Here is a 27,589-nt window from a genome sequence, read left to right as displayed (position 1 = left end):
TGGGTTTGTTGTTCATGTTCTGGCTCTGATAGTTCTGTTCTAAACACTCTGGTTAATGATGTTACATTATGACAACACATGGCATCTATAGAGCAAGTCATCATGTTTTCACATGGACTACATAAAGGACAGATGGACTGGCTGCCAGTAGACAAACTATACAACTTCTATCAAAATGTGAATTTTATTAGTGTGCTCACTTTACAATCACACCCACATAAATGTATACATCTAACCACTGTACAGATACAATAACTCAACTACTAAAGCCCATTACTCTACATAAATCTGTCAAACGTGAACGACTTGTATCAACGTCTCATTTTCTATCAACATAGGGCTAAGAAACATGGGTTCTGATCTGTGTTTCTATAGAGAGTCAAGTAAAGAAATGTGTATTGTAGTGTTACTGCATGATTTATGTTGCCTTTGTTTCTAACTGGACTTCCTGACACAAAGATATCCTGTTGACATCATCATATGGCCCTCAGTATGAAGGCAATGCTTTGTGCGCTCTTGCTTCACTTTGATGGTTATGTGCACAGGCTACAGGATTAAAAACCAATCAGCACTGGGAGGAGTATAGTAATGTCTAATCTTGCTGCAGACCCAACCCACAGGGCATATAATCAGAACTGAAAACAGGAGGCAAGCAATCTATTCATGGATAGGTCAAACATAACAGTGCTTACTTACAATAAGAAGTATCATCTTCAATCAACAGTCATCCTCTTGTTTTAGCTGTGCCCTCTTCCAATTCGATAGTAAACTATCCCATGAGCAGGGCCCTCCTTACCCTTTGGTTTCATGTCTGCTTTTATTTGGACTACCCGGTATGTCCTTGTTTTATGGATGTCCCTTTTTCCCCACGGTCTCGCATTGTGGAGCACTATGGCACCTTACAAATCAATGGTAATAATAACCTTAGTAAAGGGGAGAATTCAAACAAAAGAGGAATCAGCTCAACATATAGACAAAAGTTTTCTTTTCTTTCCATTGTTTTGCACAGAAACAGATGAAAAATATTTATCTTCCCAGATACACACTTCCCCTTCATGATGTGTGTGTGTGATGGGATATACTGTATACCCATTGATGAGAAATGCAACATGAAAATATAAATTGTCACCTGCAGTTTTATGTTTTATCTTGCATGTATGATATGGATATGATTTGGAGTTGGACGTAAATCCAATTACAACATGTAAAAATGTACTTTCCACACTGCGCATGAGCAAACATTCCGGTTGAATTTAGTAGCACCTGGAGTACATGTAGAGGCAGATCGGTGCCGTAAGGGAAGTTAGACTTGGCTGCATCTCCATATATTCTGCTTAGGAGGTACATAATTTGCTCATACTTATGGGCTGGTGTAAAAATACCTGCTGGATGAAACACAGAAAAAAAAAAAGAGACTGAGCATTACAGACAGAGTAGAGGTAAGAAGTCCCTTCTTTCAAGCTTGCAATCTATAGAACAATGGGTGTTTGATATATGAGGCTAAGGGCTACATATTGCATATAAGTCCAACTAGATTTCAAAGGTAAAAAGTGCGCAGTGGCTATATGATCCAGTTACACAGTAATGTTGCTCAGTTTTTCAGAGGGTTGTTTGAGTATAGAAAGAACACATGTAAGTCTTGTATGAAGTGTGTAGAGGGGTGGTAACAGGGTATCTTTGGGCGGTTAAGAGTGGTCAAACAGGCACCCTACTGCACATATGGTGGACATGCCAGAAAATACTCCACTAGTGGCAAGAAGTCTTATTTTGTCCATCGCTGACATTCGCATGCCCGTCTCTGTATTATATACACTGTTGCCCAGGCCCATCCCTGACACCCGTTTCCACTTACAGAAATTGATCCGATACATAGTAAATGCAGCAACATACCTCATAGCCGCCAACTGGAAAAACGTCTCCCCACCTCCAATGTCTAGCACTATTCTGAGCGCGTGGGACACGTACCGAATGGAAAGCATAACCACCACGCTGCACAACACTCCTTTCCTCTTCCAGGCTGTTTAGTCGCCACGGATCACCCACTACGGAGCTACCCCTCCTTTAACCACAACATACTTCCACTTGCTTAACTCTCCCTCTCTTTTTCTTTATCTCTGAGCTAATGATGATCAGATTTTGTTCTATACTTTTAACGCTTTCCTTCTGCCCTCCAGAAGAGAAGTAAATTCAAAGGAAATCTTGAAAAACATAAAACTGCCACATGTAGTAGAGACCAATCCGGTGTGTCCTCCTACTCATTGTTAAATTAAGCCATAAATGATGCTAAACTCAGAAGTATTATAGAAGAAAAACAGAAATGTTTTATTTACCAAAAGGGTTGGTTGTAAAGTGGTAGGGGATTGGACTGGATGGAACGTTTGACTTTGACTCAGATTTTTCCTCCTCTATGCAATCCCAGGAGCACTACTAGTTGTGATTTAAAAAAGGATCAAAATAGTAAGCTCGCTATTGTTTTCTTGAGTTTTTCCTTTTGTAATAACCAAAGAAAACGTCATATACTTTTAGGTTGTTATTTAAATGGACTTAATTTTTTGTCATTTAAGTTCATATGTGCAATACAGTCTTCCCTTTCTCATTAAATATTATAATTTAAAATCAGGCCCTCATAACCATTTTTATACTAGGTTAGCTATTCTATCCATACAGGCCCTTAAAATATACAGATTTATTTTATGACTATGTACTGCTGTCTTAACTGTTTTAAGAGTATGCTAATGAGCAAAATAAAACATGGACATAAAATATTGCAAGCATCAGGAATTAGTATGGGAGGCCACAATTGGCACCAAAGCATGAAATCTCATTCTGTGCTTGCATCTATAATGGCGTCTCTATAGGTCAACAGCTCTGAATTGTATGAGCTCTCTCTGGCTGCATTCATATAGAAGAATAGAGTCAGCCAGGGGAAATAAAAGCAGAAGTCACCCTTAGCTGCCCTGTCTGCTGTGTTCTGCAGTTGATTCTTGGGCTCCCCACCAAGATGTCATTCTCTGACCAGTTTGCTTTAAAACAGTTTAATTAGCTGAAAGAAAAGCTGTGTCTGAGCATGTTTGTGTTGCAAAAAAAAAGGCTTCATCCATTCAGATTGCTCATGCTCTATCTTGTCGGAAATCTCTGGTTTTGAAACGAAACAACATTCCTTCCATACAGAATTAGGACCCTGACAACAAATTCTCCTGCATCAGGAAAACAACAGGTTTTAAAGAATTTACTGAGTTTTATACAGCCCACTCACTATACAACACCCACTCTCAAATTGGCAACAATAGTTTTAATTAGGTGATGTTTCTTTTGTAGTTGTTTGTGGTTTGTGCAGAATTTAGCTATGTGTAGCAATGCAGTTTGATTGCTTGTTTTATTAAAATTATTAACTTATTTATAGGGCACCACAGATTCCGTAGCTCTGGATGAATACAACAAATAAAGAAACAGTACCAAAAGGTGCTCTAAAGAAATGCAGCACGTCCTCACCCTAAAGCAATACACCTGGATATTGCTGAAATAATAACTAAATAAATGCAGGGTGAAAAAGTTGGTGCAATACAGATAAGACATAACTAATACAGTGAGTAAAATACGTGAAAACAGTTACACCTAAGTAGCAAAAATGAGTGTGAGTAAAAAAACCTGTATAGAATATTCAGCATTATCCTTGATGTGCCTTTGTTATAAGTGCAATTGACACATACCTAAAGAAATTATCTCAAATGGCAGCATTACTGTGAAGTTTTTCTAATTGCATATTGAAGGAGCCACAATTAGCTTTTATCTGACTGGTTACTGCAATAAATAGAAGGAAGTTATTCTGAGTAGATATTATTGTTATGCCTTGCACCTCAAACGAATTGAAAGCAAACAGCTCTCACACATAAGGAAACAGAAACAGATAACAGAAGTAGAATTCTAACAGTATATAGACAGTGAATGTTGTTTTTGTACATGTTTCATTGTTTCACTTATGAGCCGTCACCATAACTTTAGGCACTTGCCTAGGGCTCCCATGTGCCCTGGTTGTCCCTGAACAGTTCCCCTCTTTTTGACTAAAAATATTTAACTCACCATGCTTACTTCTCCAAAGTTCTGACTTCTGATGCACCTAGGATATGAAGAAGTAGGTTCCTATAACTGTTTTACCTTACTTGGGACCTCAAAGAAATAATTGGTGAATTTTATGGTCTGAATAAGCTCAGGTCACATGGGTCTCACATGGGTCTGATTTTATTTGAAAATAATGGGAGCCCTGAACTAGGCACTAAATACAAAGGTAATAATAAGGTTAATGAATTTCTCCTAATGGTTATCACAAACTCATATAGCTGGGACTTTGGTATATTGTACCTCAGATGACCAAAATATCTAAATAGCAGGCAAAAAGTCTGATTTAAACAATACACTTGTTACTGTGTCAATGCCTGTAACACTTCCACTTATTCAAAATAGAATTCCATAAGTGGATGTAGTAAATGTTCCCAATAATTATTGTTATTAAATGAGATGTCACACGTTATTAAATCTAAAGGTGCAAATACCTTTTTACAGCAAGGAAAGTTTTGTATAAATAGAGATACTTCACTACAATGTACAAAAGTCCAAATATGTGGTGAGCCATACTAATCAACCATATATAAGCTTTAATCAAATTAATTAAGTATGGCTCATTGGTGTGCCCTGTTTTCCAGAGCATTGCAGAAAATAAATTAAAATTTTAACAGCAAGATTATTGTGATTAGATAAAGCCGTGAAAAGGGATCTCAGCATAGGAAAACCCTTTACTAGACGGTGATCCCTTTACTAGACAGTACCCATGTCCCCACACTCTCATTAATAATCTAAGCTGTATATATGGCTCAACAGAGCATCTTAAGAGTAGTAGTGGTGCATCTTGAAGTGCATTGGATGGATGGTCTTCATAAATTAGTTCCAGTGGAGCTCACTGAGAGTTGGATGTATTCGTGCACCGAAAATACTGTAAATAGGAAAAGAAGCACACAAATAAGTGTACTTACATGTGTATGTTGAATCAGATGCATCTCAGATTAAAAAAAAACAGTAGCATATGGGCACAGCATAAGTCAGGCTTACAAATTTGTATACGTCTGCCTTATGATACAATAGTGTTGTGGCATGACAGTGTTAGAAGTAGTCACATACCGTATTTGTACACAATATAGTAACATAATGAAGTATCATATATACAAGAGAGAAAATTGTCCTTACAGTTATTACCAAATGGTAAAGTTGCATTTTCCTTATGAAATCTAATGGAACACCTCAGCATCTGCTATTTTTAAAAATCAAATGTGAATCTTCTTTCTTGCAGTAGCTGAAATGGAAATGTCAGTTAAGCAATACGAAAAGACAGCTGCGACTTGACATAATATAGTCGCAACGCTAATAATAATAGTACTACTATCAGCTGGAGGAGTCAATAAGCAATCAGTCAATCAGAAGCGGCTAGATCGTGCTGCTGATAGGCATTATCATTGCGTATCTATGCACCAGACCTCCAATCCCCGCAAGAGATATGCGCATGGTTTATGGCTTAACGAATAGGCCCATTACAATGATTCATGCAGCCAAATCAGAGGCATATCTCCCTGATACATCTTATCTTTAATTTAGCCCTCCTACTTGGTGCTATAGAGTTATGGGCACTGTATACTACACATCAGTCAATGCCCTAGTGGAGCTTACTGTCTAAATTCTCCACCACACAAACATAACACACATTCTAACATCCATGTAACTGTGGGAGGAAACCCATAAGGCACATGTAACACCCACTGACTCACACTCTAAGGGTGTTACTGAATGTGTCCTGTATGTATGTGCGATCTCTCTCTTACTGCTGCAGTATCTGCACCCAAATCTTCTCTAACAGCTTCTCGGAAATGTGTTTAGTGATGACTTTGACCAAGGGTTGACCCAGGAGACCCATTATACCTTATGCGAGTACCTCAAATTTATTAGGATAAGTTGAATAATGGTGAGATCAATAAATTATCTGTTGGTTGTGAATATGAAACAGAGAACTCACAGTATATCAATTGTAAACAGTGCAATTAGAAGATGGAGTCAAAGGAGTACAGTAAAATACACAGACTTCAAATCTTTAGATGCTCTTTGAAAACCCTTCTCTCTTTTAGAGGTGACCTTATCCTCGATAACACTATTCACACTAATGCACCCCCACAACTGTCCCAGTCTCCACTCTGAGCCACATTTGCTCCTCTTGTTGTAGCTGTGCTCTCTTCCACTAAGAAAGTAAGCTGTCTAATTAGCAGGGTTCTACATACCCTTTGTTTTCATGTCTGCATTTATTTTGACTACCTTTATGTCCCTGTTTTATGTATGTACTGTTTTCCCTACTGTACGGCGCTACGATAATAATAGTAATACTAAAATAACAACAATTACAATAGAACAATGACAACAGAATAGATACTGTTGGCAGGGACGGATTGGGCATAGGCCTTACCGGGAAGTTTACCGGTAGGCCGGTGCCCTAGCGAGGCCGTCTCATGTGTCCCCTGGATTTTTTTTTGCTACTCTTTTTTTTTTTTTACACCTGGCGCGAAGGGTGGATGACAGTCAGAGCGTGCAGGGAAGGTTAACTGACAGTGGGAGAATGAGTTCGAGGGGGGGGGTTAGCAGACAGAGTGATGCTCGCAGGGGGGATGAGGTGACAGTAGGAGCGATGAGTGCAAAGGGGAGGCTGACAGTAGGCAAGATGAATGCACAGGGGAGGCTGACGTTCGGGGTGAGGAGCGCGGAGTGGGGGGCTGACAGTAGGGGTGATGAGCGAGCAAGAAAGGCTGACAGTAAGGGTGATGACTGCATAGGGGAGGCTGATATTCAGAGTGATGAGCGCGGGGGGGGGGCTGACAGTAGGGGCAATGAGCAAGGGGGGCTGGAGGAGATAATAGGAGTCGCATCCTATTTTCCTATTTGAGATCTGCCCTAGACTTCCTTAGTTGCTAGGGGTGGACCTGCCATTGGAGAGCAACAGGCAGTGAATCGGTGCTGACTTTTGCTGAGTGGGTTGGGGGCTGCGGAGGCATGCTGATGTAGGCGGGAATAGAAACATCTGATAATGGCTACTCCACAGAACAATCTATACTTTTGAGCAAGGTATTTCACACAAGTTATCTCTTAAACACCTGTAGTTACATTGTGTCTTCCAATTCTTTTGTGGGGGTGAACAAAGGCACTTATGTACATATGTTTGGGCCCTGCTCACTAATACAATTATTTTCAAAAATGTAAATCTGTTCAACATCTTTTGGGTTATCTTGCAAGTACCCCAATAATGACTGACCAATTTGGGCCATATGGCTTGATACTCTTCTTACTATTTAATCCACAGACTCCTCAACCACTGGCTGTGCACCAGTATAGAAATAGATATATTTTTGTGCACTGTGTTGTGAGAAGTAACTTGTTTATTGTGTTAAATGCTATAGGGCATGTTCCTATCTTACTTTATGTACTCTCTACAGGCAATTAGGCCATATTTTAAATACAAAAAAACACATGCTAGCAAGTTATAGAGGAAATCCTGTAAAAGTGGGGGAAGGAAAGCATGGAGGTACATTGTCTGTAAATTGAGGTAAATATAATATTCTGTTACAAAAAATACTTTTTGCTTTTACCTAGGAGGGCATTAAGGCAAATAGGACAACAGCTTAATTTGTGTGGCGGTCACAAGACTGTTCTTTGTATTATATGTATTGTATGTATTAGGATGCTATCTGTATTGTATGGCAGCCACTAAGAAACTCTGTGTATTATATGGCGGTCACTACGATGCTCTCTGTATATCAGTCAATAGGATGCTCTCTGTATTGTATGATGGTCACTAGGATGCTTTCTGTATTATATGGTGGTCAATATGATGCTTTCTGTATTGTATGGCGTTCACTAGGATGCTCTCTGTATTGTATGGCAGCCACTAGGATGCTCTCTGTATTGTATGGCGGTCATTACGATGCTCTCTGTATTGTATGATGGTCACTAGGATGCTCTTTGTATTTTATGACGGTCACTAGGATGCTTTCTGTATTGTATGGCGGTCACTAGGATGCTTTCTGCATTGTATAGCAGTCATTAGTATGCTATTTGCATTGTATGACAGTCACTAGGATGCTCTTTGCATTGTATGACAGTCACTAGGATGCTCTTTGTAAAGTACATGTATAACTAATACTGGCCAAATTACCATGTAGAGCAGTATAAACCTTGCAATACATTTTCTATGGCTCCATGGGAGTATGTTCGTTTAATTCGAAAAAGAAACCCACATTTTTTTAAATTGTTCATGCTAGTGTGTTTACAAGTAATAACAGTTCATTTAAAAGTATGTGTTTTTTCTCTTAAATCCCACCCCTAACCCCAAGAAGAGGTACAGAAGGTATTGGACTGAATAGAGGGCATTGGGAGGGTAAAACAGTTTCTTGGGGGTATGGGCACACACCACCATGGTTAGGTCACCCTAATGTTTTGCATACAGCTAGGCAGAGGTGTGTTTTTTTGTTTTTTTTATTTATACCGTTAGAGAGTCTACTATTAAATTACTGCTAACTCTGGGAATTCCCTGCTGCTGGATTCAGCTGCTCGTCTCACATAACCGATGTGTACTCCACCCACTGGTGTGCTGACTCTGCCTGCTTTTGTTTGTTCCACCTACTAGTGCAATGGTTTGACAACTCGTGTGTTAACTTTACCAATTGTGACAGGTGGAATCTGCCTACCATTATGTATTGCATTTGCTTTGCCTAAACCCTATGTGGCTAGGGCTGGTGTGCTAACTCCGCCCACTATTGGCCATGCCTACCATTTATTTGGTGCAAATCTACATGAGGCCACTTTCAGGATTTTTTCCAGGGCCAATTTAAGTTCCCAATCCACCCCTGACTGTTGGTAAACTGAGTTATCAATAGAATAATAGAAAGCAATAAAAATTTATTAGTGTAAATACACTATATAGACAAAAGTATTCAGACGCTTGACACCACCAGGGACTGTATTGACAATGTATTGAAATATGTATAATTTAATATGGAGTTGGTTCCCCTTTTGCAGCGATAATGGCTTCCACTCTTGGAAGGCTTCCACAAGATGTTGGAGTGTTTCTGTGGGAATTTGTGCACATTCAGTCTGTAGAGCATTTATGAGGTCAGGCACTGATGTTGGACAAGATGGCCTGATTCGTGTTCTCCATTCCAGTTCATCCCAAAGGCATTCAATGGGGTTGAGGTCAGGGCTCTGTGCATACCAGGCAAGTTCTTCCACACCAAATTCATCAAACCATGTCTTTATAGTCCTTGCTTTGTGCACTGGGACACAGTCATGCTTGAATAGAAAAGGACCTTCCCCAAACTGTTGCCACAAAGTTGGAAGCCTAGCATTGTCCAAAATGACTTGGTCTGCTGAAGCATTAAGATTGCCCTTCACTGGAGATAAGAGGTGTAGCCCAAACCCTGAAAAACAGCCCCATACCATTATCCCTTGTCTACCGAGCTTCACAGTTGGCATAATGAAATCAGGCAGGTAACGTTTTTCTAGTTTCTGGCATCCGACAAACCCAGACTCGCCAATCTGACTGCCAGACAGAGAAGTTTGATTCGTCACTCTGCAGAACTCATTTCCACTGCTCCACGGTCAAGTGTCGGTGTGCTTTACACCAATCCATAGAACGCTTTGCAGTGGTCTTGGTGATATGAGGCTTGCATGCCGCTTCTCAGCCATGGAAACCCATTCCACTAAGCTCTCATCACACAGTTTTTGTGCTTACATTAATGCCAGCTGAAGTTTGGAACTCTTCAGCTATGGAATCAGCAGAGTGATCACAACTTTTACGCACCAGGCGCCTTAGCAGGCATTGATACCGCTCTGTGATTTTATGTGGTCTTCCACTTCATGGCTGAGTTGCTGTTGTTACTAAACGTTCCAATTTCTAATAATATCACTTACAGTTGAGGGGGTAATATCCAGCAGGGATGACATTTTACGAACCGTCTTATTGCAAAGGTGGCATCCTATCACAGTACCACGCTTGAAGTCACTGAGCTCTTCAGAACGACCCATTTTGTATCACAAATGCTTGCAAATGGAGACTGCATGACTAGGTACTTGATTTATACAGCTCTGGCAATGGGTCTGATTGAAACACCTCAATTCAGTAGTTAACAGGTATGGCCAAATACTTTTATCCATATAGTGTATCTATTTCAATAGATGAATAAAATGGATTTGTATTCCTACAGTCCTACTACATTGACAATCACGACCAATCTGCTTTCATTCATGTGCTCTTGTCTGTCTGGCAGTTGTGGCACAGTGCAGAATAATGATCAATCACAGCAATATATTAAATGACCACAAGGATTATCGTAAAGAAATGCCTAGCCTACACTCCACACCACGCTAAGAGCCTTGCTAGGTTATTATTTCTCACATGGACCAACACATGTTAAAAAAATATAATATATCAACCATATTAATGTTGGGTACCATTGGTGTACATTTAGTTGGTAACCAGGGTTACTTGGACTTGCAAAATATAGACAGTGTAAGCTCTCAGACAACTCTCTTAGTTGTACAATAGTTAAATGCAGTATGTATTGGATGGCTCCTGGACAATAAGGTATATTTTTTGTCCAGCCTTTAAAGTACCGTAAAACAAACTGTAATTTTGTGTTAAAGCCTAATATGCCGATTCCTAGCAAATTAATAGGTGCATAGTGTTTCTGCTGTCTCCATACCAGGACTCCTATTGGCTTTTACCTGTGCCAGCCAGAGAAGAGTGCACCCAGACTAAACTGGAAGTGATTCTAGCACCTAGTTAAAAAATCCAGGCTTATACCTCAGCCTTAACTCATGTCCTTAGTACATGCCCGGTACCCTGGATGTGGGTATAGAGTTTACACCTAAGCAAAAATCTGAAAAAAATATACATTTAATTGTAGCTTTTAAACATAACATAAATATTGCTACATTTAAGTACCAGAGGAAGTGCCACTGGCATTCTTACCAATGAGTGGGGGCCTTAGTTGGGCTTTACCTTTGTTAACAGTGGACCACCGGTACCACAAACCCATTACAGCATACTTGCCAACTCTTCCAGAAATTAGGGTCTCCCGGACTCCTGGAAACGTTGACATTTCTCCTGCATCCCACAATTCCCTTTGTAAAACAATGAGATTCTCAGTGAATCACGTCATTTTGGCCTGCCCCCCGTGACAAAAGGGTATTTTACTCATGGGCGCCCCACCCCTTCTCACCCTCTAGTCACGCTCCTCTCCCGGATGTCGCCTACTGAAAGTAGGCAAGTATGCATTGCAGATGCTTTCCCTGTGTGTGTAGGTGACAAGTGTACTATAAACTATTTGGACACTTTTGGGGCTCATGTAGATGACATCTGTTTTATTTATGTAAGATAGATGATACTGAGTAGGCAAGAACATGCATATGTAAATATACAGATTTTGGGGTATCTTACACTTATGACTTCTTATGCTTGAAGAGGTGCAGTGGCAGAGGGAGATATACCTCTTGCGGGTGCTGGAAGAGTGGTACAATGATGCAATGATGACGATGATTATCAGCTCCAGTAGCTAGTTGCTTCTGAATGATTGGTTGCTATATTATACAAAGGTGTGATTATCTATTCACATTACTTAATGGATATTTCCATTTGGACTACTGCAGGAAAGAAGATCCCCATTAGATTTTAAAGGGGGGATATAAAAGATGTTTGTTTTTAATTTCAATTGTATTTGTATTTTACATGCGTTACTAGCTCAATAGTGCACAGCTTAAATCTTAACTCTGTCTTAATTTGCCTGACTGTACACTTTATTTGACATACTACAATACCTCACAAATCTAGGATTATTTAATGAAAATGCCCATTACCCATAATTATTGTTATCCATAAAACAGATATTTTTTAACTTATATGGCACCAGTCAGTGATGTAATAATTGACGTCATATAATACAAAATAATACCACCATACATATTTTCTTTCAAAACAGACAGAATAATTTGAGCATAAAAATTATTTCAAACTTTCTGGACAAGCAGGATCAGCTCCAGACAGGTAAGTCACTAGAGAGACAGCAGCACCACTGAGGATTTCTAATTCACTTCAGAGTAATGGTTGTCTCACAGTCAGCACTCAGGCACAACAGTCCCCTTTGACATGACAGGCTGAATAGGAGTTTGTTTTCTGATTTTCATGGTTCAGACCTAGGCCATACAAAGTAAATATTTGTTAATAGATATTGGTGGGTTCAAAGTAAAACTGGACAAGGTCCGTCCCTCCCCCAATTTTTGAAAGACTGTGAGGACAGTGTTCACATGTGAATCAATCTGTTTGGGATCTTTGAAGTGATCTTGTTTGAGAAGAGTGAGGAAAAAAAACGTGTTGTGAGAAATGGTGGGGTGAAAAGTTGAATTATCATTTCTCAGCATGATCAGTGACAGGTAAATAGGGATTAATGAAAAATAACCTGTTATTTTGGAATAAAAGAGCTTTGAGTTTTACCCAGGGCCGGATTAACCATAGGGCTAACTGGGCTACAGCCCAGGGGCCTCTGGCATCCAGGGGGCCCTTGAAAGTGCTCAGCAGCAGTATTGATCTGTCGGGGGTGGGGGCGCCCCCGGCGCGATCAGTGATGCTGAGCACTTTCACTGCGGTCCTTCTCCGGCGCGCTGTAGTCTCCTTACTGAGGAGATCTCATGAGTCTCATTCTCACGAGATCTCCTCAGTAAAGAGCGTACAGCGCGCCGGGGAAGGAGGAGAAGGAGGTAAGTGGGGGGAGGGGTGGCTCGGATCATGGAGGGGGGCCCTCATGGGGGAATGGAGGCCCCCTTAGCCCAGGGGCCTCCATTCCCTTAATCCGGCCCTGGTTTTACCTTGCAGTTAGGAACTGTATGCCAAGCATAAAATTGTGTTAACATTTACTACAGACATGCACCTTATTTTCCTTTAACATATCAATATTATATTGCCACTTATCTTGCCAAACCCCATTTTCAGTAGCTCTCAGATAAATTATGTAAACAGTATCAAACTCAGCAAAGGTATTAATACACAAATTTAATCATTTTTGTGGTGCTGTTTAGTTTCTGTGTGTGTTTATTTATTAGTGCATTTATTTATTTAATCAAAGAAAGAGTTACCAACAAAACTTAGGCAAACATTTTACAAATACAAAATTTAGACTCTCAATATATATATTACATATCATTTAATACTCACCCGTTGTGAAATATAAGGTTCCGTTGTGAAATATAAGGTTTCTAGAAGTGAGCAAGTTGCTACAATGTTCTGCTATCACATGGTCACTTTTTCAATTTGCTTTGTATACTCTTTAATGCTATAGCAGAGGTATGACTATGATATGTTACAATAACACAAATGTATTTCTATTGAAGGCTGAAGTGATAACTAAACACAATTCTTATAAATATATAATCACTAAAACTAGCTCCATTATAGAAATTCCTGTTTACTAAAAACCTATTAATTGTAACAATAATGCATACCTGCAAATTATATGATAGGCGTACCGCATGTCTTCTTGTGCACCCCTAATTTTTAATCGCCAACTATACATCTTTTCCATTGACATTCCATCCCCCATTATATTCTGTGTATGGGGCCCAACTGTAATGGGTTGGAGAGGTGTTATACCTTTTATTTTTCAGCAAGCAAAAAATGCCACTTTAATCATGTGTATCTGTATACAGTATATAGGTGGAGCAACCATGTTTTATTAAAACAAAAAAACCAAAACAGATCCGTGAATTGTATCATAGTGAATCCAAAAAAAATCATCACTTCCTCTTGCATGTCAAAATGCAGTAAACATTGTTATATTTATCCTTCCTGTTAACTATCTGAATCGTATTCTGTGATTTATTTCCAAAAGGCCATTCATAATATATATATATATATATATATATATATATATATATATATATATATATATATATATATATATATATAATCATATATATGTATATACTAAACAGTTTTGGCAATATTTCTGTTCTTAGAGTATTTTAGGCCCTGTACCTCCCCCTGATGGCACTTCTATTTTGTTTCTGGCTATAGAGTATAATTTGAGTATTTGCTATTATTGCTATTTGAAATACCGGTAGTTTTATTCATGTTCAAAGCTTTGCAGTTTTATTTTGCAGTTTTAAGTTTTACTTTGTTAGTTTTGTCTTTTCAAAAATATTTGTTACTCTTAGAAAAAGCCTTTTCACCCCACTTTTGTCAGTCATGAAAAGATATCATGATTGTTTTGCATTAAGATTTGCCGGCTATTACTAGTCCTCCAGCATGGTTATTTCACACATATTTGACCACTTGACATTAGACATAGGGGATGACTCTACAGGAGTGCCCTGTTGCTGTAAAGATGTAACTGTGGAACTCTGTGAGAGAAAACAAAAGGGTTCAGTGGCAGGACAGCAATCTGTCATGTAGAACGCCTGCCCTCAAAGCCAGGGGAGAGAGCACAATGATACATAGCCTTTACTTTTCAAACCAGGACTTTGAAGCACCTTGCAGCTACCAGGCTTTACACTCTGTGATGGACCACCTGCCAGGAGATGTGTAGCTGACTGACCTCTCTCAGCCCTGTGTGAATTATTTTAGAGGGCTATGTGTCATATACTGCTGTTGGCTTGGATAAAGCTCAAGAGAAAAGATTTATAATGATAAAATATTTTCTTCTTTGAAAGTGAGGCGGTTCTTCGGGATAAAGGCTGCATATTGTCAAGGGTCAACACCTCTCATGACAAGTTATTTAGCCCACTGTTACCTACGGCCATTTGAATACAAATCATGGAGGGTTTCCTTCATCGTTTGCGTGCAGAATTTTTTATCGTAAGTGAAAATCAATTGAATTTAAAAGACAATGATAATTTACTATTGATAATTAAAATGAATGATAATTAATGTAGAATTTATTTAAATATTTTACAAGTGTATATATTTTAAGTCCCTTTTACCAAGTGTAACAATTATTCTTTTTATTTCCAATTGATTTAAAATATCTGAAAATAGAAATAGCAATGGTATCTTATAGAACTTTATATAAAGAAGCAAGAAAGAAACTACCCACAATTCAAAGCTGCAAACTACATGATCAATAATAATATCCTAAATTATTATACCTACCATATAATATCCCTTCTACAGCATTATTTCTGAAATGAATTCATTACTGTACTTATGAATTATAGTTACTTATACCCCACCACAGTCCAGGCATTCAGCAGCAAAAGGGGGCAGATTTGGGGTTGGCCTTGGTGAAACTGGGGCTCTGGATAGAATGCGCTCAAATGTGGCATTTTTTGGAAGTATCGCTGATCAGTGTCTCAGATATATGTACAGTGTTTATAAGATAACTTGCCATATTTCCATAGTTGTTTCGATAATGAACATTTAATAATATTTTCCAGAGATTATTTGTTCCTGAGACAATGTGTTTCAAGCCTAGAAAATAAAAATAGATGGCAAGAATTGCAGCTAACATAGGAAGCATAGGAATATCCAGGGAGAAATCTTAAAAATCTGAGACTCTCCCTGCAAATTAGGGACAGTTGGCAGTTGTATTTCCTAATGTGAATACACAATAGAAAAATTGCAATAGTTACCAGCAGCTTCTCTTTTCAAATGACTAAAAAGAGCAAAATGCATCTCCTTATATCCTTAATTAGGCATATTGGCCATGGTAAGCTTTTCACCATTCAAAAGGCAACATATATTTAATTAGCTATTGAAGGAATAGTAGTTTTTACTTTTTTTGTTTTCTAAATAATAATTCATAATACCCATAACATTGTGAAGGCATCTATGTTCATTTCTTTAACATCTCTCACTGTGCAGAAACCTCTCTTCTATAACATCATCAACATCATCATCATCAGCTATTTATATAATACCACATATTGTATATTATATAGCCAGTGACTGACATTGATGTCCATGATGTGACCTCTGTCAGTATATGGTATATGGGGCCTGTCCAGCATGGAATATTGGGCTGTCTATCACTGTATATGTGAAGATACTGGGTCTATCTGACCCAGTCACACTGACTGGCCACCCATGGGTGCCTTACTATGCCAGGGAAGCCTCCCAGTATCTTCTAAGGTTCTTATAGTCACTCAAGCAAATGCATTTAGAAAAGTACAACAGTACATTTATTGTAATAAAAACATCATTGTAATAAAAACAACACTAGAATATTATATACAAACAGTAAATAAAGGCCAGGTAGGTTTACCAAATCATCTGACCCTTACCCCACTAGTTTAAGAAGTTACAGTCACCTGGCTGTCCTGACTTGAAGACTCATGGATCTACAGATGAGGTTGACTGGTAGAGAACGGCAACTCAATACCAGATCTTGCACCCTCCAGGAATCAAATAACAGAATGAACAACCCCTTCCCCCCCTGGAGTGGCTCCTTATATCCACGGTCAAATTTCCACAGTGCTTCCCCTCCTTGTAACTACAGCCCCCTCACCTGTATCCTGGAACCTGATAGCCATAACCCACCTGGCTACATTTTAAGAACAATGAATAACAGCTTCACTGCAATATCAACAATATACAATAACCAATATATAACCAATAACCAATATACATGTTTATAATGACTACAAAATCCCCTTTTCTCCATGTATTTGGACACTGCAGTTGTAGTCTGGTGAGCTGGGGAACAAAACCAGGGCTATTAAAAGTACATGTCATAATCCACATTTTGTGAGAAACGAGGGACAGGCTAGTTAAGGTGTTATCTAACTCGTTTCGTCACATATACCTCCCCATTTTTAGCCCTTGTTCCCCAGTGACTCACTTGCCCCAGGTAAACCTTTCTCCCCAAAGTCTAAAGTCTCTGGCTTGCTGTGCTTTCACCTGGCTCTGATGGTAAAGTAGACAGTAGTACACAGTTCCTTGATCTTCCACCAGGGTCCCATGGGTGTGGGCATATCATTTCACCCAGCTGGAGTGGGGCTTTATATTGCCTTGTGTCATATGATGAGACAACAATAAAACTGGGCCACGCCTGTGCACACATCTTTGGTAGGAGAGTTGTGGTCCACTATCCCTTAGGTGCCTTGTCCACACTCAAATGCCCAACTGCAAATAGTCCCTTAGCATGTCCTCTGTTTCTGGAGACCATGCTCTTCTCCCCCACATACTCGAGTGAAAACTGCCCATGGGCAGGAAAACTTTGGGGCTCCTTTCCCGGTTGTTTCTGGCAAAGATCCAATTCCCCCTCCCCCAAACGCTCAAGTGACAACTGCCAAGTGACAGGAGAATTTTGGGGGCACTTGTCCGGTTCTTTCTCCCAAAGATCCAATCTCCCCTCCCCCAAACACACAAGGGACAGCTCAGCTGTCTAGTGGCAGGCAAGCTTGAGGGCTCCATTAATTCTTTGCTGCTGGGAAATCCTCTGTGCCCCTCCCAAATCACTTGTGGGTGTTCCTGTATGTAGGTTGGGGTGTATCTCCCCTCCCTTGCTACCACATCCCCCTGTTGCACTATTTCCCTCGCGCGCATCGGGGTAGTGTAAATCCTCATTGGACCCATACATGTTGTCCTGGCAGCAAACCAGTGTGGATAGTCCAGTTCAGGCCTCTAGTATGGGGTCTTGGTTCCACTGATTTGAAGCTGGAGTGCGGTGCTCCAAAGCTTATGGGGGTGGAGAATCTTGCTGTGCCGGTGCCCTCTCAGACAGCCACTCAGTGAACATCTCCTCATCTGCCAATTCTGCATAGGGAAAGGTGTAGGAGTAGTTTTCCCCGGGCCCCATGGTATTGGCCTCTGACATGACAATCTGTTTATCCTCACGTTAATTCTGTCATACAGTCTGTAATCATGATTTCTGCTGAGATCATATGTTGAGCAAGTTTATTTTTCTCTTCTGTTACAATCGGGTACAGCTGTACATCATTGCACCAGAGAACACACATGTGGTATCCTGCGCTAGTTCATTGGATAAAACATTTTCAGACACAACAGGGGTGGATACCTGGCCTTTTCTGCAATTCTTCTCTAACTCAGACACAGTCTCAGGTGCCAATTACACTGGCAAATTATCAGAAGATGCTACTACATGGTACTTAGTAGCTCTTTTCCAACCAAATCACCAAATGGGAGGATTTCTCCTAATCCTTTCTGAGTAGTGAGAGGTACAATATTTTCACCAATCAGTTCTTCTCCAGCCTCCCCCAAGATAGTAGATTGGGCAACTGTGTATAATCCACTGGGATGGACCTCCCCCTGATTAACAGACTGAGCAGCCATTTTTTTAGAATGTGACAATAGATATTGTAATTAACATTTTTCAGTATTCATTCGATAACAGTGATCCTGCCACATTTCAGTGTCAATAAGTCCTTGTCGCCATACCTCATCCTCTGCTTCTTCAAAACTCTGTTGCAGACATTGCATTTGTTCCCAGAGAGGTATGTGGGGACCTAAAGTAAGCATTCATTCTATAGACACTATAGGCATTGATGGGATTCTCCTGATCCTTTAGAAAACATTTGAGGATGTCCCTGTGCGTGCAGTACAGGTACGGTACACCGCAGATTTGGCATTCCACTATCAACTCCTCTATACTCATAGTCTCTAGTAGATCTGAAGAATCTGCTAATGGGACAGATTCTATTAGTATATTTGTAGGGGATTCATCAGGCATGTCCCTATGCTGTAACAATCCATTTTTATCTTTGCTTTCCTCTATCTTGTCAATGTCATTTCACATGGGCACTGCTGATTGTTGTTGTAAGTGGATTTTCTCTTGACCAGATTCTTCATAGTACAAATAACTTCATCTGTAAACTCAGCCCATCCTGGTTCACCCCGAAAAATCCAAGGCACTTGCTTCCCCTTTCAACATTAGGAACACATGCAACAGGTGCTCCAATTTCTCCGCTAAGCTGGCTCTTTTCCACATATTAATCTTTGGTTACTCCTCATCCCAATAATCGAAAATGCTCTGCAATTTGGTGGGGTGGTGGAACACATCCATATCCTCATCCTGCAGACACTGCCACAGTACTTCATCCCTGAAACCCCTTTCCCGTGGGTGCACTGGACAGGTTCATCCCTTCTTTTGGGACCTTTCTCAACACTGGCTGTGGTCTGCTCTTCAAAGAGCTCATATCCATTTTATTTCCATGGAGCACCTCACTGTGATTTCCCCTTCTTGAAACATGGTTCCATCTGCTGTTCTAAACTTGTTGGATGCGCCTCCCCTTATCAAATTGGCACTTAGGTAGCATCTTCCCTCACCTAAAGCCCACCATGCTTTACGTGACACTTTCTACCTTAAAGGGTTTAGGACTAAGCTGAGGATAATGTGGTAACTGGTTTCTAGTGCTAATTGCTTTGCAGAGACCTGGAATGTATCACAATACAGTTCCCCTGCAGCTCTACCCAGAGAAGACCCGGGTCTGAGTGACCCCACTGTCTGCCACCAAATATGTGAAGATACCTGATTTTCTGGCCCAATTCTACCCACTTCACACTGGCTGGCCACCCACGGATGCCTTCTTATGCCAGGGAAGTCTAGCCAGTACCTTCTAAGGTTCAAATAGTCACTCAGGCTAAATAAATGCCAGGTAGGTTTACCACATCATCAGTCCCTTACCCCACTAGCTTAAGGAGTTACAGTCACCTGGCTGTCCTGACTTGAAAACCCATGGATCTGCAGATGTAGTTGACTGATAGAGAATGGCAACTCAACACCAGGGGGTAAATGTATCAAGGTCCGATTTTTTCAGCGTGTTAAAACCGCAGCAAATCGCAGTTGTTAACGGGTACTTAATCCAAAACTCATCAAATGTATCCTGGCAGCTGTCAAAACTGTAAAAAGTAGATCAAAGTTAAAAAAGAAGAAGCATGGGGTCCCCCCTCTATTCCCTATAAACCCTAGTGCTGCCAAACTACTGCTGGTTCTGTGAAAATCGGGGAAAAATTTTGCGTGAGGTCCCCCCGATTTTCACTGAACCAGCACTAGGCAAACCAGCCGGGGTTGGTGGCACAATAGCAGGGGGACATGTGGCAGGGGTCCCCCTGCCATAATGACAAACCAAGCCCAGGCTGTTCAGCGCTGGGCTGGATTCCCTAGGGAGTGGGGTCCGCAGAAAAAAACCAAGCTGGCCCCCCCTCTAAGGACACCCAGCCCAGTGCTGAAAGCACTAGGGCCCGTCCTACATTCATGGGCGGTGAGTATATGGTAATAAACGGCGATTGTAGTATAAAAAAATAAACTGACGTCATTTTGTTTTGTGGAACTACAAGTCCCAGCCAGCCAGAGTGCCATAAATAGTGTGGGCATGCTGATACTTGTATAACTACAAGCACCAGCATACCCATGGCAGCCAGGGCATGTTGACACCCACGGCTGGCTGGGACCTGTAGTTCCACAAAAGAAAATGTTAAATAAACCACCACACCCTCATTAAAACCACAATATTTAATAAAAATAATAAACCCACAATAAAGACTGTAAAACCCCTCATTTATACTACATAGTTTAATAAAAAATAAAAAATGCCCTGATACTCACCACTGATATTTTCATCTGTTTTCCCGAATCCCCTGAATCCTCCCCTGAAATTAACCCCTTACACTACTTTGTGATGTCACAGGATCCCCAGCTGTTCCATGCTTCCTGTAGAGAAAGGAAGGGGAGAATGAAAGTAGCTACAGCCCCATCACCTGTATCCTGGAACCTGACAGCCATAACACATCTGGCTACACTTTAAGAACAATGAATAACAGCTTCACTGCAATATCAACAATATACAAAAAACAATATGCATATTTACAATAAGCTTCAATGTCCCCTTATCCACATGTAATTAGACACTGTAGTTGTACTCTGGTGAGCTGGGGAACAAAACCAAGGCTATAAAAAGTACATATGTCATAATCCACATTTTGTGAGAAACGAGGGACAGGCTGTCTAAGGTGTTATCAAACTTGTTTCGTCACAGTGTGTTATACATTATACAGGGCCCAATCAAAGTATATAGAGCCCAATATAGTGCATTATAGTATACTGTAGCTCTTATGCATTGCCAGCTGACTGGTTTGCTGGAGAGCAGCCTTATGTGTGAAACTGGCACCCAGTACCCTAAGTAGGTATGAAATCACCTAGGCAATTAGTGGATAAATCCGAGAAGGTGAGGAAAAGTACCAGACTAGGGGGTAAATGTATTAACCTGCTGCTTCGTTAAATTTCCAATTTGTGGTGACTTTGATGGCCATATGTAAACCAGCAAATCTATTAAAACTGCTGGGTTTGAGTTAATAAAATTGTTATTTAAATATGGCAATCAAAATTGCCGAAAATCATTGATTTGACAAATCCACAGATTAATACATTTACCCCCAGATCGTATGTCTAAATATTTTCTTTGTAAGTGTGCATACCCTACTATCAACTCCCTTCTAATTGTACTATATCCATTAGTCTCTGCTGACAATAATTTTATAGTATAGGAAGGTGTTACTACTTAAAATAACTTAATGAATAATCTAAACAGTGTTGAAGAACAAGAAGATAATTTGTGTACTAATCTGACAGACAAATCACATTAATTCATATTATATGAATAAAAGAAAACCTTTATTATTCATTAATTTAAAAATGCAGTCCATTCCTTTTGGATCTTTAAAAATATCAGCAAAATATTCTTAAAATTATTTGATATGTGAAGGGTATGTGAGTTATAAACTGTATGTTGAGTTCATTTTATTAATAATTCTGATACATTCCCTCAATTTCTTCTATACAACTTTTATGTCACTGCTTATTGTAAATAAATGGTGATGTTAATACTCCACTTATTGTTCTCAGAGTATATGTCATGATTGTTAGCTCATTCAAATTCTCTATCAGAGACCTCCAGGGTTGGATAGGGAACTTAAAATGGCCCTGTAAAAAATTCTGGAAGTGGCCTCACATGGGCAGGGCCAAACAAACTATAGGCAGGAACGACTCAAAAATAGGGCGGGCTTAACACAATTATTCATAACCACATTGATCATCAGTGGCAGGCGAGGCTAATGCAACTCACAGTGGTAGGCGGAACCATAGCAACACAAGGCGGAGCCTGTCACAGTAAGCAGTACTGTGTTCTATTCCAAGTATTTAATGAATATAAAGAACTGAAAACTGTGGTGCAAGAGGAGTGTGACTACATTGTGTAAATAAAAAGACATTTGATCCTATTGTCAAAGTTATTTTTGAATGAAGCCAATATATTAGTAATATATATAAATAGATATATTTTGTCTTATTTTATTTAACGTGGTATTTTTTATCTGTTCGTGTGACCTGAAAGGAAAAGAATGTAGCAACATTGAAAAAGTTAGTTTCATAGAACAGATGTTCCTAATCAGTAATGGACAAAGACATTCCACGTTTTTTAACTCCAGTATAGACTTGAGATCTCAAGAGATCAGGAAACACCTATGCATTATCTCAGCCAATTGTAGTATGCCATTTGAACTGTTTTACAACCTGTTGTTTCTTTTCTGCTAAAAAGGTTTTCTCTGTGTATAGAAAGCAGAGATTCAAATGTAAAGCTTGATGATAATTTTATCACAGTGCAAGCTTGTATTTGTAATTAAACAATTATACTTTTTTTCTTAAAGTTAGTTTGCTGTAGAAATTCAATTATTACTTTAACAAAAGTGGAGGCACTGCTGAGATTTCTCTACATAGTTCGCAGTTGAAATGTATATTACTATCATAATCATCATCATTTATTTATATAGCGCAACTGATTCCGCAGCGCTGTACAGAGAACTCATTCATATCAGTCCCTGCCCCATTGGAGCTTACAGTCTAAATTCCCTAACACACACACAGAGACAGACAGAGAGAGACAGCCTAGGGTCAATTTTGATAGCAGCCAATTAACCTACTAGTATTTCCTAGTACTAGGAAACTGGAGCACCCGGAGGAAACCTACGCAAACACAGGGAGAACATACAAACTTCACACAGATAAGGCCATGGTTGGAAATTAAACTCATGACCCCAGCGCTGTGAGGCAGAAGTGTGCTAACCACTTAACCACAGTGCTGCCCCAAACTATAACACTATGCACTCATGAAGGAACATCACTAGTCCTCCCTCTGACAACAGCATATCGCACAGACAGGCCAAGCCAGCCTCCTATCTATAAAAAGTAATTCACTACAGAGACTCCTCTCCCTTCCTATACCCACCCCCCATCATTGAGCTCTGACTAAATTGTTCCTCATGTGTGCGAGTAAGTGGTAGGTAAATTATATTGTAATTTACACAGGGACTGATGTGCATGAATAAAATGCTGCTGTTGTACAGCTGTATGGATCATGTTTGTAATGTATTATATAAATAAAGAGTTATAATAATAAGTAGATTTTCTAAAGAATAAGCAAGTTTCCAATTTATAGGATAATCCATTCAATTCCTAATGAATTTACTTGCAAAACCTGCTTAAAGTTGATTAGGTAGATAAATTAAGAAAGACGCCAGTGCAAGAATATTGAAAGCACAGCAGCACTGTCATGTGTGAGATGACCACTGTTCTGCAGTAGAATCAGAGCCTTAAATACTAACATACAATGAGGATGAAATACAATTATGGATGCTATAACACACAGAACTGCTCCACATGGAAATTCTGTTGCCAATGATTATCTGATATTAGTATGCCAAATAGTGCCCCTAGATCACATCATACCAAATAGTGCCGCCAGTTCATATCATTATATATATATATATATATATATATATATATATATATATATATATATATATACACAAACACATCTATCTATCTATCTATCTATCTATCTATCCATATATATAGGGATGGGACGCTTCCAGGTGGCCCCTACCAAGAGGTACTGCCATTCTTCCAGGACTAACTTGATTGCGAGGAGTTCCTTATCACCAATGCCATAGTTGGCTTCACAGGGTGAAAATTTGTTGGAGAGAAATCCACAAGAGGAAAAGGTGCCAGCGGTATTTTTCTGGAAAATAACTTCCCCCTCACCTACTGAAGAAGCGTCTACTTCAAGATAAAATGTTTGATGCTGGTCAGGTTGTCTCAGAACAGGAGCAACAGAAAAGGCCTCCTTTAGGGATCTAAAGGCGATGATAGCCTCCTGAGGTCAGTCTCTCACTTGTCCCCCTTTGCGAGTGAGGGAGGTGATAGGTGCGATTAAGGAGGAAAAATGTTTGATAAACTGTTGGCAATGATTACAGAAGCCTTGAGTGGCCTTGATACCAGAGGGTTGAGGCCAATCAAGGATAGCTCATACTTTCTTAGGATCCATTTGCAAGCCTGTACCAGAAATTAAATAGCTAAGGAAAGGTACTTGTGATCAAATAAGCATTTCTCTAATTGGCAATACAGACGGTTCTCTCGAAGACGGAATAAAATGTTCCCGATGCGAGGCAAGATCTTGCGGAAAGATCAGCATGTCGTTGAGGTAGACAACCACAGATGAATATAGCAGGTCTCTAAAAATCTAGTTAATACATTTCTGGAAGACTGCCGGGGCATTTCAGAGCCCAAAGGACATGACCAAGTACTCATAGGGACCATCCCTGTGATTAAAGGTGGTTTTCTATTCGTCATGTTGATGAATCTGAACCAGATTGTAGGCTCCTGTGAGATCTAGTTTAGTAAGTAAAAATTTGAGCTCCACAGATGCGATCGAAGAGCTCCAATATGAGAAGAAGGGGATAGCGGTTCTTGACAGTTATAGTATTCAATTTGCAGTAATCAATACAAGGCCTGAGAGAAACATCCTTTTTCTTGACAACAAAGAATCCAGCATCAGCCGGAGAAGTTGATTTACGGATAAAACCGTGATCAAGGTTTTCGCAAATGTAAGCTGCCATAGCTTGAGTCTTTGGTAAAGATAGCAGAAACACTCTGCCCAGAGAAATCCTTTAGCCAGGGATAAGATCAATGGGGCAGCCCCAAGGACGGTGAGGCGTCAGAGATTCTGCGGCTGTCTTGCTAAACACATCCAGAAAATCTGAAGAGGCTTCAGGAAGGTTTGGTTGAGAAGTTGAGGCGAAACAAGAGATCGAGGTCCTGGCAGGAAGTACCGGAGACAGACATCAATGCTTGCATGTGGGGACCCAGGAGATGACCTGAGCATGGTGCCAGTCGAATTGAGGCAAATGTGCCCTGAGCTAGGGTAGTCCCAGAATTACCGGGTTGATGGACTGTGGAACAATTAGATTGATTAATTCAGAGACTCTAACTCCTACCGACAACCTAATGGACTGGTAATGCGGTCAATGGAGCCGTTGGTGACATGGTAACCATCTATCGCAATCAGAGCCAAAGGCTGTGGCAAAGGATGAATGGAAAGATGAAGCTTGGAGGCCAACTCGGTGGATATGAAGTTACCAGTGGATCCAGAGTCCACGAAGGCTGACAACTGCCGGTGAAAAAATAACTACAGACATTTGGAATTTGGCATCTTTTGCAGAGTAGGGAGTAAGGGACCTGGATCCTAGGACGACGCCCCAAACATCACCTTGGATGGGGCGTTTCCCGGTCTCTTGGAACAAGAAGAGAGAAGGTGACCAGATTCAACACAATAAAGACAGAGATGATTTCTGATGCGTCTGTCATGTTCCTCTTGGGAGAGACAGGATCAGCCTATTAGCATTGCCTTGGATGTGGATACGGCAGGTTGAAACTGAGGAGCCAGACGGGGAAAGGATTCTCCTTGTTACGTTCCCTGTGGCGAATATCCACTTTGATACAGAGAGAGATTAACTCATCCAGGCTGGATGGAAGATCACGGAAGGCCACACTGTCTTTAATACATTCATTGAGCCTTTGCCAAAAGGTAGCCATGAGTGCTTCATTATTCCAGCGCAGCTCAGAGGCTAGGGTCCGAAACTAAACTGCATATTGGCCAGCAGTTAAAGATCCTTGATGAAGGATCAGCAATCCCGAAGCAGCGGAGGAAACACGGCCCGGCTCATCGAATACCTTCTGGAAATTCTCGATAAAGCAAGAGGTCTGGTGCATAGAATTATCCCTCTCCAAGAGGGGGGGAAGCCCAGGTTACAGCCTAGCCCGTGAGAAGAGAAATTATGTACCCCACCTTCCAAAGCAAAATTCTTGGGAGCCAATTGAAATTGGATGGTGCACTGGTTGAGAAGCCCCCAGAATTTCTTGGGGTCGCCGTCAAATGTTTCAGGTGAGGGAATACGTAAACCTCTGGAGGCAGATGTACTGACTGTGGAAGCTGAAGCGGAAGATGAGACTGTGACCACCACGGCTGCTTGGCTTGCTGGCAGGGATCCCTGGAGGGTGTCTAAACAGGAAACTCCCCTCTGGAGGCACTGCAGAAGCTGAGCTTGATTAGACTCTTGCTGATCCACTCTATGGGCGAGATGAAGCAGAAGATCTCGAGCGGAGGGTTCCTCCCGGCCACTTATCATCTTGGCCAGAGTATACTGTCAGGATCTATGAAAAAGCTACTAGTTGGTATTACCATTGCTGAGCAAGGAGGCACAGAGTCTAACGCACCCCCGGTGTTCACCAGGGACCCTCAAGGGAATATGGGCTTCGATGCAAGATGGTGCACAGGTCGCGGTTGTGCGAGTCAGCCACAGGTGTAGTAATAAAGAGGACGGAGAGTAGTCAAGAGAGTAATCAATCCAGGTTGGAAACAACTGGACACGAAGTACAAAGAGAGATCCGAAGAATAGTCAGTGGTAGGCCATGAATCAGGAAACCGGAACTAGCAGTAAGGTGCCAAAGCGAAATCCAAAAGGAAGGTCAGAGGAGATAGCCGGGTCACAACAGGAACAGGTACAGAATACAAACAAAGTGCTGGAGCTGGGTGAAACCAATACTCTGGCACCCTAATGATGCCAGAGGTTTCTATTTATCTCCCGAGGTAAGCTCTGATAATTGGGCGGGTAACCTGCGGTCACAGATGCTGACTGCCAACCAAAAGCCAAATGGCGTCCCATTGCCTAGCAACAGGACACAAGGCTAGCTGTGCATGCGCGCAGCGTGCCGGAGACAATAGGAAGTCTCCCGTTGTCTACAACGATAGAGGCATCACAGGCGGCCGCCTCTCACACCTAATGTCAGTGCTGAGGCGGCGCCTGACATCCAGCAACAAACAGGGTAAGGCAGCAGGTAATATAATAGAATATCAGGTTTCAGCAACTCAGCAGGCTTCACAAATAATGCAGGACATAAAAGCTGTACCAGCATAGGAGGCTAAGCCCACCCTGCCATTAAAGTAGAGAGAGCCAATCCAATTGCAAAGACAGAATAAAAATGGTCATGAGACTGGGAAACCGAACACGGTGTCCTGACTGGACGGAAGACGCAGGGTGTGTGGGAGCAGGCGCAAGTAGCGTAGCGGCTTATAACAGGCGATTGGTTATCGATGAGCTACCAGTGGATGCCCCTTAATCTACTTGTAGATTGTGGTCTACGTTTACACTGTCTGCCTTACAGTAAGTAAG

The 27,589-nt window shown here is 40.7% G+C and overlaps 1 long non-coding RNA gene across 1 annotated transcript in view; it reads left to right on the top strand.

The window, feature by feature from the left end:
• The first annotated feature begins 12,392 nt into the window (after nt 1-12,392).
• Nucleotides 12,393-27,589, top strand: part of LOC142144383 (uncharacterized) — a 55,095-nt gene continuing 39,898 nt past the window's right edge. Inside the window, exon 1 of the long non-coding RNA XR_012689694.1 lies at nt 12,393-12,510. This is a non-coding gene — a long non-coding RNA (uncharacterized LOC142144383). The remainder of the gene's footprint in view (nt 12,511-27,589) is intronic.

The sequence above is a fragment of the Mixophyes fleayi genome, chromosome 3 (assembly GCF_038048845.1).
Source record: "Mixophyes fleayi isolate aMixFle1 chromosome 3, aMixFle1.hap1, whole genome shotgun sequence".
Taxonomy (NCBI): domain Eukaryota; kingdom Metazoa; phylum Chordata; class Amphibia; order Anura; family Limnodynastidae; genus Mixophyes; species Mixophyes fleayi.
The sequence above is the reverse complement of the archived record's forward strand: the minus strand, read 5'-3'. Positions and strand labels throughout refer to the sequence as shown.